The sequence below is a fragment of the Homalodisca vitripennis genome, chromosome 8, assembly GCF_021130785.1.
Source record: "Homalodisca vitripennis isolate AUS2020 chromosome 8, UT_GWSS_2.1, whole genome shotgun sequence".
Taxonomy (NCBI): Eukaryota; Metazoa; Arthropoda; class Insecta; order Hemiptera; family Cicadellidae; genus Homalodisca; species Homalodisca vitripennis.
Genome location: NC_060214.1, coordinates 59540857 through 59560642, shown reverse-complemented (window position 1 = coordinate 59560642; position 19786 = coordinate 59540857). Strand labels below are relative to the sequence as shown.

The following is a 19786-nucleotide window of genomic DNA, read 5'->3' as shown; positions in this document are numbered from 1 at the left end:
TATTTACAGGTACAAGGAAAGACCTGTGTGAAAAGGATTCGGTAATTTCTCGTGTAACTAACAACAATATTAAATACTGAAATCCTAACTATAATGAAATTATTTTGTAATCGTCATTTATTATAATACCAAAGCAAGATTACCTTTTAATCATTGCAGTAAATTAAATGTTTAATACCAATTTAATCCTGTGATTCATATGCAAACTAGGTAAGATGATTATGAAACCACAAATATTTATCCGTCAAAACTTCTAGAGAAAGAATCATGCCTTTTCTAAGAGACTTGCAAAGGTTTATTAAGGTTGTTTCACATAATGTAGCTGTCTCAGTAAACATACCTGTATCCCCAGCACACCTTTCATAGATACATCTTCAATTTCCTGTCTCACTGCATGTAGAAGTAACTACACTGTAAACTCTGTGGTGTAATATAACGTTAATTTATAAACGGGAATATTGGTTCAACATTTTTTATACATATTCCTCGCAATATTTATTGTATTTCAACAATGTATATCATATTACTTAGTAGTATTTTTTTGAACAGTATTAGGAAGACTTAAACAACCTATTTTACTGTAAACTGTAATATGAATGGAACCATGAAATAAATGGTGGTTTTAATTAGGCTTTAATATTCGTAAAATGTTAATTAACATATTTATTTCTCTAGTAGTGTCTATTCTTGGGTGCTAAGGTAAGTAACAAATTCCCTAAATGTTGAAGAAACCTTTATAAAAATATTCACATAGATATCCCGTACAGTATTTTTGAAGGACTTATAATTCTTTATACAATATTTAGACTATACACAAAATAGATAGTACTTTTATCCATTCTATTAGTTTATCAGTTATTTATTTTATACTAATTAGAGAACACAAGTTAATTAATCAGTACAATATAGTTATTGGTAATATTTAATAAAGATAAAAAATATACCACCAAGATCTTATACATTTGCTTTGTTAATTACTTTAGTTATATTAAATATAAAACATATATAACGTTTACATGCTTTAAAAATATTATTTAGCTATCATTACGTGTACGTTTTGCAGCCATATTTAAAACATACATTTGTAAATCCATTATAACTGTATTATCAAGAGCTAATTGTGGACGTTCAGAAATTGAATCTCGTAAACCAAGTCGCAACCAAACTTCAGCTCACTTATAATTTACTTAACTTAATAACTCTCACACTTTATGATGATTAAAAATTGCAATAATAATACATTACACTGTCTCCAAATTGAGCTGTCATAAAATTTTTAGGTTATGTGTGTTGTTAAACACTGTATTTATTACCTAACGTTTTAACGGTACAAGGATTGTAAAGAAAACTTATTATTGTGCCACCCTAATTATATCACCTTGTGTACGACGAAATGAAGTATAATGCAAAATTTATAAGTATTCGCACAACATATTCTTCGAGATAAATTACTCATAGGTAGAGTATAAATGTTACTATGTCAGATTTTAAATGTTATATTATTGCAGTGTATTGGTTTATTAGGAGGTACAAAACTATGATTTCCCTTTGGTCCGCCCAAAAGTTTTATATATATATATATATATATATATATATATATATATATATATATATATATATACTATTTCACTTATTGAAATGAAAAACGAAGATTACAAGGCTTCTATATATTTCGTGGGATTTAATACCCACATCTTCAGGAAGCATAATATAAATGAAGAAAACAAGAAACAAGAAACACAACTAAAATAACTAAAAATGTAAATACGCAACTAAACTTCAAAAACCCAGCTGATATATCATTAATGGCACAGATGGAAATTTGGAAAAGTTTAAATTATCTTAAATTTAGACCATTTGGGTATTTTGATTTTAAAAGTAATTGATGTGCTTGTTTCAGATTTTTTAATTTTAATCTATTTAAATTTTCTTCATGACAAGGGAAGACCTTATTAATTCCTTTAAGGTTATAAAATTCTTCAATTTTGTCTTTTTTGTGCTCAGCAGCATGTTTGGCCAATGGCTTATATATATATATATATATATATATATATATATATAACATGTGAACTAACTAATCTATAATAAACTTGATATTTTGTATAATGCTCCATTTTTTTTTCTTAAATCAACGTTTACTCGTAGTTCAATGATGTCACTAAATAGTGTTTTGCTTAGCTTTAGCGCACATTGGTCTCATATGTAACCATGACAACAACGAGAATAAATTCATTGATAAAAAACTGTGCACTATCATATCATATATGAATATCTAACAAGAATATACGTAGCTTCAAACTTTAAAAGTTGCATGACGCCTCAGCGAAAAATGGAAATATATAAAAATATATGTACACAAAGCATGCACATGTGTGTGTGCGCTAATTGTTTTATAAATAAGGTAAATTTTATTCAAAAATTATTATGAATAATAGTGCAACAAGTTCCACGAAAATTTGGCTGCTGGCAACTCAACACAGTGACTGTTGTGAATGAACGGAACAACATCATAAATCCCTCAGTATAACTTCGTTTCTTCACTGTATTTCCTAGTTCCGTTCTCGTCTGGAGGAATATTTCGCATACTGTGGGCTGTTTAATGTACAAATAAGTTCGTGTACTGCTTTCCTTTCAAAATAGAGGTTTTAATAATTACAACCGTTCGACCCTAAGAGTCACACTACAACTTCCATAGTCTGACTTCCTTCCTTCTCTTTGGTTCTTTGTTTTTGCAATTTCCGGTGGAATATTATGTCTAATGCAGACTGTTTTAAATTGTAGACAAGTTTCTCTGTTATCTCTGTCTAAACACAGTGAACATGTAAGTTAGTGGAACACTCAATATTTTACTAGTGATAACGATGTTATGATGTATTTGTATGATATTTGCCGCTTTAGCTTATTAATCAGTTTTTTTAATATTTAAATTTGTTCACTCTTAAGTAAAAAGTTAATACTAAAAAAATAACATTATTATTCTCCTTGAAATTTGTTTTCAATGTTTACGAAGATTCTCCCGTAGAAACTTTACGAGTGTAATATGCGTAATCAAATATTAATACAACAGAAAATAAATATTTAAAGTTTTAAAGGTTAATATAAATATCATTTACACTACATATCATCAAGAATAAAGTCGATGCATGGTAAAGGCATAATAAAATTGGAAACTAATATTCATTTTTTACTAAAAAAATCAATCGTTATATTTATTTTCTTGTAAATTATTTAAAACTGTATGTTTTTGGACCATGCTGATATATGACGATGATGATTTATATACGTTGAGATAGTACCGCACCAGATTAAAATATTTGTGAATTTTTAAATTATATAAATTGTAAATTAAGGACTGTCAGGTTGATCTCAAACTTATGTCGTTGTCTGTGTGTCTGTCTGGCTATGTAATAAAGCTTGCATAAATAGTCCTAGGAATTATAATTTAAGTTCTTGTGTTTCACATACGTGCCTTGTGGTCCAAGAAAGGATTTTATTGATTTTGAGATTATAAAAGTCAAAATGCAAAAAAGTTACTACCCGAAAAATTCACTAATCCGGAAACAATTAAGTAAAGTTGAGTTATACCGGACCTTGAATTCGAAGGAACCAGTTTATAAGTTAATAATTAAACTCGAAACAACCCAAAATGAGACACATATATCATTAATTATTATTTGAATATACAAATATCTGAAATTCCTTAAGATTTCGTCAATTTAAAGATAAAGATTACAGTTTAGAAGAAAGATTATGCTAACATTTTTGAATTTAATGACTGGGGTTAACATTATTATAAATTAGATTATATTAGTGAGAGAACTTGTTTCAATCTACTTAAATATACTTTTTGTGTCAATATATTGGGCTGATAACGAGTTCCTTACAAGCAAAATGCCTTACAAAAATTACATTAGTTTTTTTAAAAATAAAAAATCTATATTTAATATCTAAGGAACAACAACAATGTAATATCTGGTACATTTAGTTTAAAACAGTAATATGATATAGTAATTTGTTCTATAAAAACCACACGCTTTGTTGATTGAGTGGCAGGTGTTGTCACAAGCAGCGACTGAATATCACTTACCAATCGAGTTCCTGGAAAGGATTGTAATCTGAGGAATGGCTCACAATTTATTCTGATCACGTCCAAACTCTTCAATTTACTGCTCTTTTCTGGGTTAAGTGCCTAATGGTTCTTTTTAGGTGAGCTCCTTTTACCCCAAAATGGTTCAATTACAATAGTAACATCGATTGTTCGTGAAAATATACTTTTCTACCCATGCGCAATCTATTATAACTTATTTTGTAGATTCTTGGGAGTAACACGAATAATATTAAGTAAATTATGATTTCGTGTACTCAAGGTTAAACAAATTTTCAGTTCCTCTAGCTTACTTTTCGGTAGGTTTTATACATTAAATCAATATATTGCAAACTTCTTTATGGTAGCAGTTGTAGAAAAATTCTGCATATTTCATGAAACATGTCCCAGGATTTTAAAAACAAACTCTGTTCAATATGTATTAGATATAATATGTAAGATATTATATAGTATCATCCTTTATTAAAAACAAGAAACGAATCATTCACATCTATATTTTCAAAAGGTAATTGTTCATATTTTAATGATCAGTTTCTGCTTAATGGCCCTAATAATTAATAGTCTCAGGTCTTTTATTATATCGTAGAATGTTTTTTATTATTTATTTTATAAAAGAGAACACACTCGTTATCATTATAATATAAGTACATATATTTATTATTTGTTTGTGTCAGTCATAGTTTATGTATCGTCACATACTTAATACGTATACACATTAATAACCTATATCTGCTTGGAATCTAAAGGAAATGGTTAGATCCTTTACAAAATCCTTTATATGGACAACAGGGTTAATTTTACACATACCATTGTGCTAAGCTTAAGTTCCATTTTTCCTTTAACGAATAGCTTTCCTATTTATTCTATTGTTAAAGAATTAGTATAGTTGTTTATTATTATTGTTACAATTTATTACTTTTACAAACTGTGAATCCCAATGTTTGATGAAATGTTTTTAACATGTGAACAGATATTTTTAGTATTTTATAGGTTTCAACATGTATTTATAATAGAGTACAATTTGTATTGTCCTCAATGCTAGCATTGTTTAATTAAAAATTTGTAAAATTGGCTATGTAAGTTGAGACAAACAGAACTCACTGGTCCTTTAAGTAACGAACTGTAATAAAAAAAATTGTTATAATCTCATGGTTATAATACAATAGCACATACATTGAACATTGAAACGGAATTTAAATATATTTACCAATTTTTTGTCCAGCTTTCTACAGCATTTATTTATGTTTTGGCAGCTTGTAAAGCTATTTTTAAATTATCAAAGCCTGGAGAACTCTAAATCTTTTTAAGAATGCTTATTACATGTCCTAAGCTTTTTCGTATACAAAAGGACTATTTTCAAAATAATTAGTAAATAAAAATCTCATCAACATAAATAATTAATGTTTAAACTTTTACAAAAACTACCTACCGCTTCTAACTGAGGCATAGCGCCTATTAAATGTTTAAAATTTTATTAAATCATCGTAACATTCCATTGTAAGATATTAAAGTATATATTTTACTAATTGTAGTCACATTTAAAATAGAATCATGTTCTATCACACGATTAACAGATGTACGTGCTATTGTATTATAACCATGATATTGTAACAAATTTTTTTATTACAGTTCGTTACTTAAAGGACCAGTGAATTCTGTTTGTCTCAACTTACATAGCCATTCTTACAAATGTTGAATTAAACAATGCTAGCATTAAGGACAATACAAATTGTACTCTATTATAAAAACATGTTGAAACCTATATAATACTAAAAATATCTGTTCACATGTTAAAAACATTTCATCGAGCATTGGGATTCGCAGTTTGTAAAAGTAATAAATTGTAACAATAATAATAAACAACTATACTTATTTTTTAACAATAGAATAAATAGGAAAGCTATTCGTTAAAGGAAAAATGGAATTTAAGTTTAGTACAACGGTATGTGTAAATTAACCCTATTGTCCATATAAAGAATTTTGTAAAGGATCTAACCATTCCCATTAGATTCCAAGCAGATATAGGTTATTAATGTATATATTAAGTATGTGACGATACATAAACTATAACACAAACAAATAATAAATATATGTACTTATATTTTAATGGGTAAGGAGAGTGTTCTCTTTTATTATATTAGTAATGAGTTACATGTGGAAAACATTCTATGATATAATAAAAGACCTGAGACTATTAATATTAGGGACATTAAACAGAACTGAATTATAAAAATATGAGCAATTACCTTTTGAAAATATAGATTTGAATGATTCGTTTCTTGTTTTTAATAAAGGATGTTAATTGAATCCAAATGGTAAAATCTAATACTTTATGCAAGTAACAAACTTTTCTTCATCTCTAGTGGAACAGGAAGCTATCCTGACAAAAGTATGAATTAATCAATCTGATGTTAAGAGACACACACTTTTAACAGATTAGGCACGTTATACAATGTATCTTTTAGTATACAAACACAATGTACATGTCCGGTTAATAAGTTTTAAGGATTCATCATCTGCATAATGAATTCTATTTTTGTAAATATCATGATCTACATAAGTCTACTTAACCTAGTGTCATAGTATTATTGCAATTATCGGGTAATATAAACCGAACGAACTAAACCGGGTTTAAATATCTTTTGCTTGTTTTAATTTGAATAAGACCAAATAATGTTTTGACACGTAGGTCGATGAAGAAGTTAAGATCTAAATAGAAATTTGTAATTTATTGAAATATCTAAACAGTACTTGTATAATATTTTGAATGAAAACATGAGTCATAAGAAGTGTAAAAATGCACAACTAATCCCCATTGATTTACCTTACGACGTCTTTGTTTTATAAAATATTAATATTACTTACTCAAGTAGACACGATCCGTAACACTGAGTTCCCTTAGGGCAACATCACGTAACTGAATTGACAGTGCATTACCCAGGTGACATACATATTTTAATCATTTTCAACTGGCAGATTGCACTTTATCTTTTTAATATAGAACTTCTATACACATTAAAAAAAGATTTGACGCGTAATATTGTACATTATTATGTTTTAATTTAATAAATATATTTTAAGTGTGATGCCTTTTAAACAAATTTATAACCCTAAAACAGTTATGCATAAATGAGATTTTAAAAATCTACGTATTACTGATATTAGTTTTTGAAGGACCCTAAATACGATGCATAGTCTGACCATGGAACTGCAACTAATCAAAGGAAAAAAAAAACTAAATTACAATTATTTTGAATCTTTCTGAAACATTTGAAACAAATAAACTTTCACAGCAAAGTATGTTTTAATTAACTACTTTATTGTACATATTCTTTGATATAATAGCAACATTGAAGACAATTCTTATTTAAAATTGTATATTTTCTTACTTTTAAATGTATGGGCAGTTTCTCTTGCATATTATTACGGTGCCATCCAACTTTGAGGTATCCCTATAATTTTAGATTATCTCAAATGTATAACAAATAACTAAATCCATATTATTTGTATCAATGAACACTAAAAGATCAATATACGATGTCTACACTTAACTATATATTTATTTATTTACTTTTCACGTTAAGAGAAATTTATAAAATATGGCGACATAGTAATTTCCTGGAATGCCAAAATACTTTTTATACATTTTGCATATAAACGAAAATAGTAGATAAGGGCCGAAACGTAGTGACATACGTAAATTGATAAATTCTACATTCTTTTAAAAATAACCTAACCATATATAACCTTCGTATTTCCAGAAATTGTTTTATACCAAACTAATATTAATATCTCGTTATGGATAATACTTGCATAAGTAAAATACACTGCACTTTACTGTCAAGCACAGCAATATATTTGGCTTTGTTTTACTTGTTGTAAAGGTTTATTTGAAGTAAAAGTTATATTACTCAAATATTAGTTCAATTGCAGTATAGAGGAGATATAATGTAATATGGTATTACAATTATAAGGTTGTAGATGTTTCGCTATAAACTGACCGTTTTTTAGCAATATGAGCCAGATGTGGAACCTTCCGTGCAAATAGCGAAAAAACGAGCGGAGGTAACAACATAATAAACAAATTAGAAGTGGAAGCTTCTTTAAACATATATATATGTTTAATAATAATAAATCATTGATGTAACTAAATTTTTAATTGATAAAATATTACTTCATCACGGGAAAACCTAGTTTAGGTTGCTTATGAAATCTAAATTTAGTTATACATTTTTAAAATTAACATGTGAAATTAACATTATAGGTTACTTTTCCATATTTCTTGAACTAAAACAGATGTCTTTATTTTTTTATTTAGAAATTTTTCGATTCATCTTACTTACAAATTGATATTTTTAGAAAAAATTAGTAATGCTAAAAATCCAATAAATATCCTCTCATTCACTACTGGATAGAATGTCAAATGTAACGGTAGTAAAAGTGGATGAATGGGAAGATCGTTAATATTCATGCCACGTGCTGGAGTGTTTCAGATTTCCCATTGATAAAGTTAATATCATCTCTTTCATAAATATTCGAGGTAAAACCTTTTTTGATATCTAAGTTATATATTCTTACTTATAAATCTTCTTTTGTTTAAGCATTATTTTGCATCCCACAATAATAATAAAAGTTTTGTATGCGATGATACATACGATCAAGTGTCCTTGTAATTGTCAACAATATTATGATAATAATATGTATATAATAAAAACCAATTAATTTTGTCCATATAAGACAAATCTGTTATAATATTGAACTTTTATAAAATCCGTTATTACTATAGGCTATTTATTTTTTAAATGTTTTTATTTTTTGTTTGTAATTTCGTATTTTATAATGTTTTAATTTTTTTAGATGTAATAACGTTATTTCCAATTATTTATACTAATGTTTCTCATTTAACAGGAATAAAATTTAAATTAAAACTAAAGTAAATACTAGGTAATAAAGTTTCATTTATTTGTAACAAGCTGGTATGTGTCTGATATACAGGGTTGGCTAGAGATCCTTACTCACTGTTTTCGAATGGATCAACATGATAATCCTCCAGCTGTGTTGTGTCAAAACAACGCTAAACACAACTGAGGTTAATCCACTGTAGCTGCTTTGTGACTCAAAAAACATGTTAGATCTGAACATGGTCAACACCAAAGCTTATGACGTGTAAAAATGTTCTGTAAGGGCCACTAACCAAATTTTATGACATCTTATACAATCTGTTATTAAAAATGTAGGAACTTATTGAAAAATAGTTTGATAAAATAAGTGGAAATATTTTATCAGTAAGCAAAAAATGGTTGTTTTTAGTACGCAATTGTGTTTGACAACATTGGTAAACCAAGATGAGTACCGAGAGGGAAGTTTATATAATATACCAATATTATGTAATTTTGAAGTATTGAGGCTGCATATATTATTAATATATTATTTTATTAAAAATTTCTTTTTATTACAATTCTATCGTTACCATATTTGTTACCCATGGAACAAAAAGAACTACTAGTTCAACTATTCAATAAATAATATGAGTAGTCGGTCTGATTTTGTTTAATGATATGTAATAGGATTTGAGTTTTTGCACAAATCTCGCTCTAAGATGGAAATGATGATAATTGACTCATTTAAAGTCATGTATTTATAAGTTTTTACGGTATAGTTTGAAAAGTAACAGTATTAAACGATAAACATATATTTTTTATTAACAGTGCATAGCCTTAATTTAAAAGTTACACCTGAAAACCAGAGCACTAGAGACTAAATCACGTGAAATATTTCTAACATTAATGCTTGCAAGATGTAAATAGTACAGTTTATCATGAGTTCAGATAAACGCATTTTCCAGTGCAAGATTTCGCGTTTTTCGTTAGAGGCTTAGGCCAACGTGGGAAATAAAGAGACTTTTTTACGAACGGCTTATTAAATATACTTTTTACCGTAATAATTTTGTATAATGTCACTAAATTGATGTGAAAAGATGAAATGAGCCCCACTTTTACTTAGTAAGAGGCGGAAAAACTTGTTTAATTCTTGTTATTCTGCACAATTTCCTTTACGTAATTGATGGAATAGGGAACTAAAGGTTTTGTAGCTTTTTTATATATTGGTGATCAATAAAGCTTTAAGTAGTCAAACCAGAATGAATTAACTACTCTTTAGGTTACATAATTATAAATTTGGAAAAACCGTTATAAGTATAATAAGGTAATAGTTTATGGAGGTGTAATGTATAATATGAAAAGGAAAAAGATGTATTAAGAGTTTGTAATACAAATACCTCTATCTCATGGTTATCTCACACCAAAATATGATTTATCTCTGAACAGCTGTTGTCATAAATATTTCAATTATTATTGACGAACCTATTGTTAGCTATTTATTGTTAACCGTTATGATTACTAAAATAATAACTTTTATATATTACCGTCAATTCAATCCAAATTGATGTGGTCTTATAGTGACATGTCTTAAGGTCAACATTCATCGCCAGACCTTAGTAGCCATAGTGATGAATGGATTTGTCATGCAAGTTTACAACACAACTCACTTATAAATAAATAAATATCACTTGCACAATTCATAAAGTTTGATCGCACGCAATGTTACATGCATACTGCAGCGCACCCGCTGGAAGTTACGTGACTCCAGTTGTCCGATTGTCGTTACAGCGCTGCGCGGTGTTACAAGAAGGTACGCGATCGTGTTTTACGTTTTGTGCGCTTATTGACTGATTTATTTGTTTATATTTTATTTGTACATGTGCTTTGTTAAATAATTTTAGTTTTCTAAAAAGACATCCATTCCTATAGCTTTTAAAGCCCAGTGATGGATGTCACCGTTTGAACCATATTAACATAAAACCACAAGAAATTTAAATGGATTGAAGGTAGGATATAAAACATATTATTATCAATATAATCGGTCCTGCACTAATCAAAATTATAGTTATAATAACCTCTGGATCAATAACGTTGAGTTTCAATAGTTAGTTATGTTACTTTTTGGAACTTTACCTGTCTTTAATATATTGTAAATTTACCCGATTTTTTATTTTAACTAAATTTCACTAGGTACACTAAAACCGTTATAATTTACGGGTATGTTAAAATTATAAAACTATTTATGGGAGTTTCCACATATTTCGCTGCCTAATTAAATGATAAGCGTAGAATTTCAAAGTAGTTCAGCTGTATTTTATATTATAGCTTGAATTAAACTTGCCTAATATCGTTTGCGACCTCGTGTCTTCGCAACCGGAAGAGGGCACCTTCCAGAGGAATAGTATTTAACCGTGGATCCGCCACTAGATTTCCTCCATCCAAACCCAACCAGCTTTGATGACGAAAGATTAACTAATAATTTAGATATAGTTCCGAAAAGTTCCCTAATAATTATATTTAATCCTAAACAACGTGCATTCACTTCTACTCGGTCCACTCTACCCGATAGCCGCACAACGACCCCGACACAACCTTCGCTCTCAGCCTGCTAACCTAGCAGGAATCATCCTACCAGAACCTGTCCAGAAGAATTCCGGAAAGTAGGAGGCTCCGATTGTTTAAGCTATGACCTAGAGTTTGGAGCACCTGGCTATCGGGTTCGCGGCTACTGAAAGATTACACGCGCCAATTTCAAATATATAGAGGCACTCGCCGCACTTTTAATAGTAACAACCTACTAAAGGTTAAAAAAATCATCTGGAAAACTATCTCATTTACAACTCTCAAATCTCGGGATTTGTGTTCCAAATACGAACGTTAGAGGTGTTATAAATAATCCTTGGAAAGTAAATATGAAAATAAACATAATTATTTGTTTACTTAAATAGATTAGGCTCTATGCAAATGTTGTTTAAATGATATTATTTTTATTAAAATTCTAAAATTGTTTAAACAAGATATTTTCAAAGAATTTAAAAATATTAGAGCTAAAATTTTTATGAAATAAGTCCTAATCGAGTTTAAGTGAAAGTATTTAACATATTTTATGTTATGGTTTAAACATAAGAATATTGATCTATGTTCCTTTCTTTTACAAAGGTCAGCCATAATACTAGATACACCGTCTAAAATATATAGCACCATTTTTAAAAACTTTATATATAATAATATAACAGGTAACTATAGTATAATCTTCAATATGTCACCTGTTAAACATAACGACAGTGAACCGATTATACAGAGGACGGATCATACAGTTGTGTTTATAGACTTGAAATAATACAAAATATACTGTCTGTCAATATTGATTTAAACCATATTAACATACCAAACCGTCGACGTTTAAAATCGAAGTGACAATCATGTATAGGTAAAAAATATCTAATAATATATGTCTTTAAAAAAATATTAATACCTATAATGAAAGTTATATCTAGTATAACGTACTAAATGCAATACTAAAGAAACACTAACGGTCTAAAATACGTACCATATTGAAAAAATAATACTTTAATATAGTGTAATCTTTAAGATGTCAACTGTTAAACATTACGACAGCGAAACGATCCCCACAGAGGACGGAAATGCAAGTGGAGACGACGGATTGCGTCCGTTGCTACCCCAGTCACGTGTGGCTCTGTGACCTGAACATAAGTACAACACCAGCTTACATTTACCCTCTTCAGGTCTCCTTAAGGTACAAATAGTGCAGGAGAAAAAGCACATTTTTTTATTTCTAAAATAATAAATAAACAATCCTAAATGTCATCCTAATACTTAGGCTTACTCAGTGTGTGTATATATTAGGCTTGTCTTCTAAGTTTTAGGCTCTACCACGTTAAAGCTTTAGTTAATTTATTTGTTAGATGCTTACTATTGAATCTGGTGTTTTAAAAGTATGACATGTTTTCCAAAACATTTTACTATACATTTTACAAGAATACTCAACATTATTCAAACATTTTAACACAGTCTCTCAACTTCTCTGTTTATGTGGCATGACTTTTAAGTGTACCTGTTATGTGAGGTGACGTGATTGGTGGTTATTCTACTCACTCTGGTACCACCTACGTCAGAACATGATTTTTAAGAGTTAAGGGTTATACATAATTTATTATATGTCTAATAATGGTTTACTAAAGCTTCAATATAAAAATAGATTTCAATACTCGATGCGTAATGTTCTACTTTTTGTACTATAACAAATATCTCACAGCCAGTTATTTTCAAATAATGCAAAATCAATATATCGGTGTCGATGTTCACATTAATTTACCATTACTAGTCATATTTCGACCCTAAATTTCAAATACCTTCTCCCAAATGTGAGTTTCAGGGAGCAGGATATTTGGAGACGTGGTAAATTGATAAATTTGGTTTATCTTTAGTTTTATGATAATATTGTTATTATATTACAAGATGCCCAGTTTTTTTTTTATTATTTGGCACTATAATTTGTGTATTTTGTGTGTGAAACTAGTAAAATCCAATATAATTTTCTTTTATTTATTATGTAAATAGGCTATTATTAGGTGTGATTATCTATATTATCTTAAATAACATAATATTAATAAACTTTTAACACTTTTAAACTTTTATTTTTCTTACTATGTACATTTCGGAATCACTGATTCCATCTTCAGGTACAAAATAAGGTTAAGTTAATAGTAAGAAGAATAAAAGTTTAAAAGTGTTAAAAGTTTATTAATATTATGTTATTTATTATAAAACACTTTTCGAGGCTACATCTCTAATATATTATCTTCTCTGTATTATGATGTAAGTGTTCCTAAACTCTATAGAAAAGGTTAAACTTCAAGATTTTGAAATAGCTAAAGGGAATCCTTTGGATTTGTAAGGATATTCATTATAGCACGCTAAAATAATCTAATATACTCTCTACACACTATAAAAAAATTACATCATCTTCTTTCATTAACTACTAACAGCAAACATTTCCAAAGTCAATTTTTGCATTTACAGATAATACGAGAAACTTTTTTTATGAAAGTTTGATACCTTTGCTGATGAAAAAAACTTTTTAAGGAAAAATACATACTTTTAATAAATGACAAAGCAAGATTACCTTTTAGTACCAACTTTATCGTCAGATGTATATGCACACTAAATGTGAGGATTTAAAAAAATCAATGACATTTATCCGTCAATAACAGAAGAGAAAGAATCGTGATTGTTGTAAGTCTTGTAAAGGTTTACCATGGTTATTTCACATGCTGTAGCTGTCTCAGTAAATACATCCTCAACACAGCTTAATAGAAATATATTCAATATCCTGTCTCACTATCTGTACCTACATTATAAACTTTGTGGTGAACTATATTCTTAACCTGTAAAGGGGAATATATATTGCCTCTTGCACATACATACATACATATTCAACACAATGGTACTTACATTTATAGTATGTACGATTGTATATTATTATTCATTACTATTTTTATATCGTATTAAAATATGAGCATTCTATTTCCCTATAAACAGTAAATTGGTTAACATAATTGATATTTAATCCTGTAATTTTTTATTCATAACATTGAAATTTAATTATTTTTTGTCTATTAGTTTCCATTCTTGCCTTTACTAGAAGTAAATTAATAGTTTCGTATATATAATATTAATAAATAATATATTTATACTATATTATATATTAATAAATAATATTAAGAAATATTAACCAGAATATCTGGTAAGGCATTTTCTTATTTGGAATATTTATTTTTCATGTAATAGTTAGAGCATGCAACAAAATACAAAGCATTCTTAGTAAATTAAATATTATCTTTTGTGATATCAATAATCAATAATCATTTATTCCTTCAGTATTTACAAATGAAAATAATAATATACATACTTGGAATTACTAGCCATAAAATTAAATAGCTATGGCTAGCACAATTTAAACTTACAAGAAAATTTACATATTTACAGTCGATTATCTTACTTTAACTTAAAAACTTGCGGTCCACACTGTAGCGTTCTCAAATTAATGAAAGATTACAACTAAAGTTTCCTTTTTACAACAAAAACATAATCATAAATAAAAAATCCAAAATAAAAGTGACAACAAAAGAAAGAGCATAAGAAACATTTCGAACATGAATGGCAACTCCAAAACCACAACATAGCGCTATAACTAACAATATATTGCATATGTACAAACTAAAAAATACAAAAATAAAACCGATTGTTGCACAAATATACATTTTAATAGTCCTCCTAAGCAATAATCTCAAGCAATTTACTGATTTTGTCATTTTCAAAAAGCCACGTTTTTAAATGTTTTGAAATAATTTGATGTTTTTAGCACTTTTTATAGAAGTAGGAAGGTGATTGAATTTTTTTGGGCCTAGAAATACAAAAGATTTCCTAAAGATAATTTTATTTACTTTTGGTCTAATGTAATCACCTTGTGTAGACGCTCTTGTATAGTACTGAAATTGTTTATAACTATTGTTTCCGCTTCTTTCGTAAAAAATTTTAAGAACTTTAAAGACAAATAAATACTTTAGGGGAAAAATCTTTAAGGATTTGAAAAGGGGTAAAGAGGGTTCTTTTTTGCTTTATGTAATATTATTTTGATAAGATGTTTTTGTGTTACCTCAACCGGTTTTAATACAAAATCATTTGCCCCTCCCCAGAGTTCAAATCCATAAATTAACCTAGAATGAATTAAAGAAAATTAGAGTGTACGCAACAGGTTTTCGTTTAAAACATTTCTTAAAAAATAAAAAGTTCTCACACTTTTACGAATTTGGGAATGTATTGCATGTGCATGTTGTTTCCAAGACAAATTTTCATCTATAACTAATCCAAGATATTGTATATTGTTTACTTGTTCAATTACGGCACAATTTCAATCATAATTTTGCTCACAATCGGTGCTTGAATGAAACTTTAAAGGGTTGTCAAAACCAAAGTGCTTTGAATCAAAATTTATGAATTTTGTCTTTTCAACATTTACCAACATTTTATTATTTATACATCATGATTGTAACAAGTTCAAATCTTTTTTAATATAATCTAAAATATTAACCCAATAAGAATCTATATATTGTAACGCTATGTAATCAGCAAAAGCGATTATCTTTCCATAAAAATTTGTTTTTAGTAAATCATTGATAAAAATTATAAATAATGAAGCTGATAGTACTGCGCCTTGTGGTACACCAATATAGATGGCCTTCGAGTCACTTAAGAACTTACCCTCTTTCACCCGTTGTGTCCTTCCAGTTAAAAAGCTTTGAAACCAATCCAAAGCTAAGCCTCTTATTCCTGAAATCTGTAGTTTATTTAAAGAAATATTGTGATTAACCAAGTCAAAAGCTTTCGAGAAGTCAATGAATAATCCTGTAGATTTTTTACTATTATTCATACTGTTTAGTATGCCTTCAATAAACTTTGTAATTGCTTTTTCAGTGCTTTTGCCTTCTGTAAAACCGAATTGACAAGTTGAGAAAAATTCTGTTTGATTTAAAAACGATAACAGTCTGCTTCTCTTGCACCTCTCAAATATCTTAGATAACTTATCTGATAATCTAAGATAAAAATCTCTTATATTTATTTTATTACTTAATAGATAAATTAAATAGAGACATATCAGTTCAAAAATGTATTAATGTACTTAAAATCTCGTCCTTACACATTTTATGTGTTTATTACTTTAGTTAAAATAAGAGAAAATAAACATTTTATGAAGAGTGAAAATTGCAAATATTAAAACTCTGTCTAACATAAGTAAGCTACTATTATAAAATGTGCATTATGAATGAGTGAAATAAATGAAAAACATGCCTTTATCAAAGTTGCAGAGTTGGAGCGTAAACAAAAATAATTAACTAATATTTTCAACCGTAGTAATTATTATTTTAAGTTTTTGTTTGACAATGGAATAATTAAGAATGTAACATGATTATCATTAAACCAGCTTAAACATGTCATTTTTTCTATAACAAAATAGAGTATAATACAAGATTTTGAACATTCAAATGAAATATTTATCGAGATATCTTGCTGATAGATAGGTTATATGCGTTATTATGTCACATCTGTAACGAAAAATTATCTAATTGAATCGTTTTTAAAATGTTTCCGTGAAACCCATCGTGCTAGGGACTTTAAAACTTTCATTCACCTCTTTCTGTTTGTCCTAATGATATTTAGAGAACTAATTGGCCTATAATAGAATCCATATTTTTTATGAAGCTTCACTTTTGTGCTAGCAGCATATAGTTCAATGATGTCAAATGTCACTGTATGAGGTTTTGTTGAACTTAGCCAACATTGGTATAGTATGCAACCATGATGAAAATGAGAATAAATTAATATTAAAACAAACCGATTACGCTCATATGATACTGTAATATGGTATAAAACCATATGTAGGTTTAGACTTTAAATTTTTCACGAGGCTTCAGCTAAATTTGTTACGCGATAATTGTTTGTAGCTTGCGCTTGCCTTGTCAATTTTGAGTTTATCTCCAGTTGTTTATCCCGAATATTTCCGTTTTTATCATGGTTACCCATATGACGAATTTGCAAATGTTCACTATCGCTCGGCCTAATATCATGAAGTGTCGTATATGCACTTAAGTTTTCAATTCCACAGTTCCTTCCCAAGATATTGGGCTGAAGAACAGACGGAAAAAAGATATATATCCAATACTTCGAGTCATATTCCTCCAATAAATCTTATGTTTAAGTTACGGTCATATTCTTAACCTCCTACTCATAATTAATTGACTGTACTGAAAATGAGGACAGCAGGAGCTAATCTTAACCTTCTTGGACTTCCTCAATAATGCTTTCTGCTTCAGTTTTACCCGTCCTTAGTCATGTGTTCCTAGTATGATAAAAGAATTTTCTCTCTATACTGCTGTAAATCATATAATTACTATAAAATGGACCATGTATAATTTAACGTTACTTTTATTTAATAATGCCTAAGAAATTACTGTACTGTAAGGCGATGGAAGGCAAACAATTTGAAGTTTCCATGAATCTAAATGAAGCCAAATTTATTTTTATGGTTGTACAAACTAAAGTTTTTGGAGATTTTTTCACTCATTGCAAGAATTTATCTTTTTCTTCAAGTAGGTATGTGAATTTTTAAATTAAAGAAATACAAATTCTCTGACACATTTTCTCCTTCATCAAAAGTCTATTGTATATTTGCTGTTAAGAAAAATGTACATACATACCAATGCATGTAGGGTTTATTGAAATTTATTTATGAGTTACAGTGTAATAAGTTGCCACGATAAGTTTGCCTGCTGGTAACTCAGTGACTGTAGTGAATTAACGGAACAACTCTAAGGCAACATCATAACTCCCTCAGTCTGACTTCCTTCCTTCTCTTTAGTTCCTAGTTCCGTTCTCGTTCTGGTGGAACTTCTACAGTGAACTGTTTAAGTCACTGAGAAGCTCGTCAGCTCATGCAGTGAATGAACTATTCAACCCTATCAGCCACTTAACTCCCTCAGTCTGTTTCCTTTCTTTTCTGTTGTTCCTGTTACCCTCCTAGTTCTGATAGAATATAAAGTCTAATGTTGACAGTTTTAATCTTGTTGATAGTTTTCTCTGTTAGTTCTGGCTAAACATAGAGACTATGTGATTTTGTAGAATGATGTTACGACCTGGTGTGATGTATTAGTATGATATTTTCCACGTTAGCTTAAAATCAGAAAATAAAAATATTTAAAATGGTTTAATTCACTAGAAAATGGTTGTTAAAATAATCACAATTACCCTTTAAATTATTTTTCATTTTTACGTATTTTCTCCCTTAATATCTAACGTGTATACTATGATTCAATATTATCATAAAAGAAAATGTTTTTACGATGATGAAGTTTTAAAGACAATTAAAACTTTCCATTTATATTACCAATAAAAAGTCTATATTGCAAGAATTTATTCTTCCAGTACAATGAATTTAATTATTAGTGAATCGTTTGTATGCGGTTTACATATTTAAAACATATTTAATCAATACGTTTGTTTTCCTCAGTAAGTCTTTTAATTGAACTTTTGCACCTAATTTTTTATCAAACTATATTCTTAAAATCACTGTTTTATGTTATATCTGCTCAAATATTTATCACACAAGATTTTAATTTTTTCTTTAAAATCTTCTTAAAACCGTGTCGTTTTCTTTCTGGATGTGACAAATATTGGATAAATAGTGCTGAATAATTTAAACTGTATAAATAGGTGTCTTTTGGTCCAAGCAAGGATTTTATTGATAATTGGGCTCAAATTATGAAAAGGCAGAACATTACCACCGGGAAAATTTCAATAATCCTGAAAACTGTAATTCAGTTTGGTTTTAATACGTTTTGTCCGGTTTTGATATTCCGTGGTATTGGTTTCTTAACAGTTTAGTTAATATTCTTCATAATCATATCTGAGATGAATATTTCGTTACGTGTACTGGAAGTGAAATGCAGTTGTAACACACCTGGAATTCTGAGTCATGAGCTGCAGTTGATGCTATGAATGTCTATGAAACACTATGAATCATTGAATCCTTAGGATATGATTGAATCTACTAGGGGAAATAAATCAGAAATAAGAATTTATAATCAAAGGCTCACCCCGTATGTGGTGACACGAAGTTAAAACAGCTCCTTTATAATTTATTCAGAAAAGATAAACTTTCTTAAACTCCAACCTCAAACGAAGCGTGTGGGATGTAAAAGTTTATATTTATGTATCATATTTG

At 28.5% G+C, this 19786-nt stretch overlaps 1 protein-coding gene across 2 annotated transcripts in view; it reads left to right on the top strand.

Moving 5' to 3' along the window:
* LOC124367625 (somatostatin receptor type 2-like) overlaps positions 1-19786 on the top strand; it is a 186597-nt gene that overhangs the window by 119728 nt on the left and 47083 nt on the right. The gene's annotated exons all lie outside the window — the stretch shown is intronic.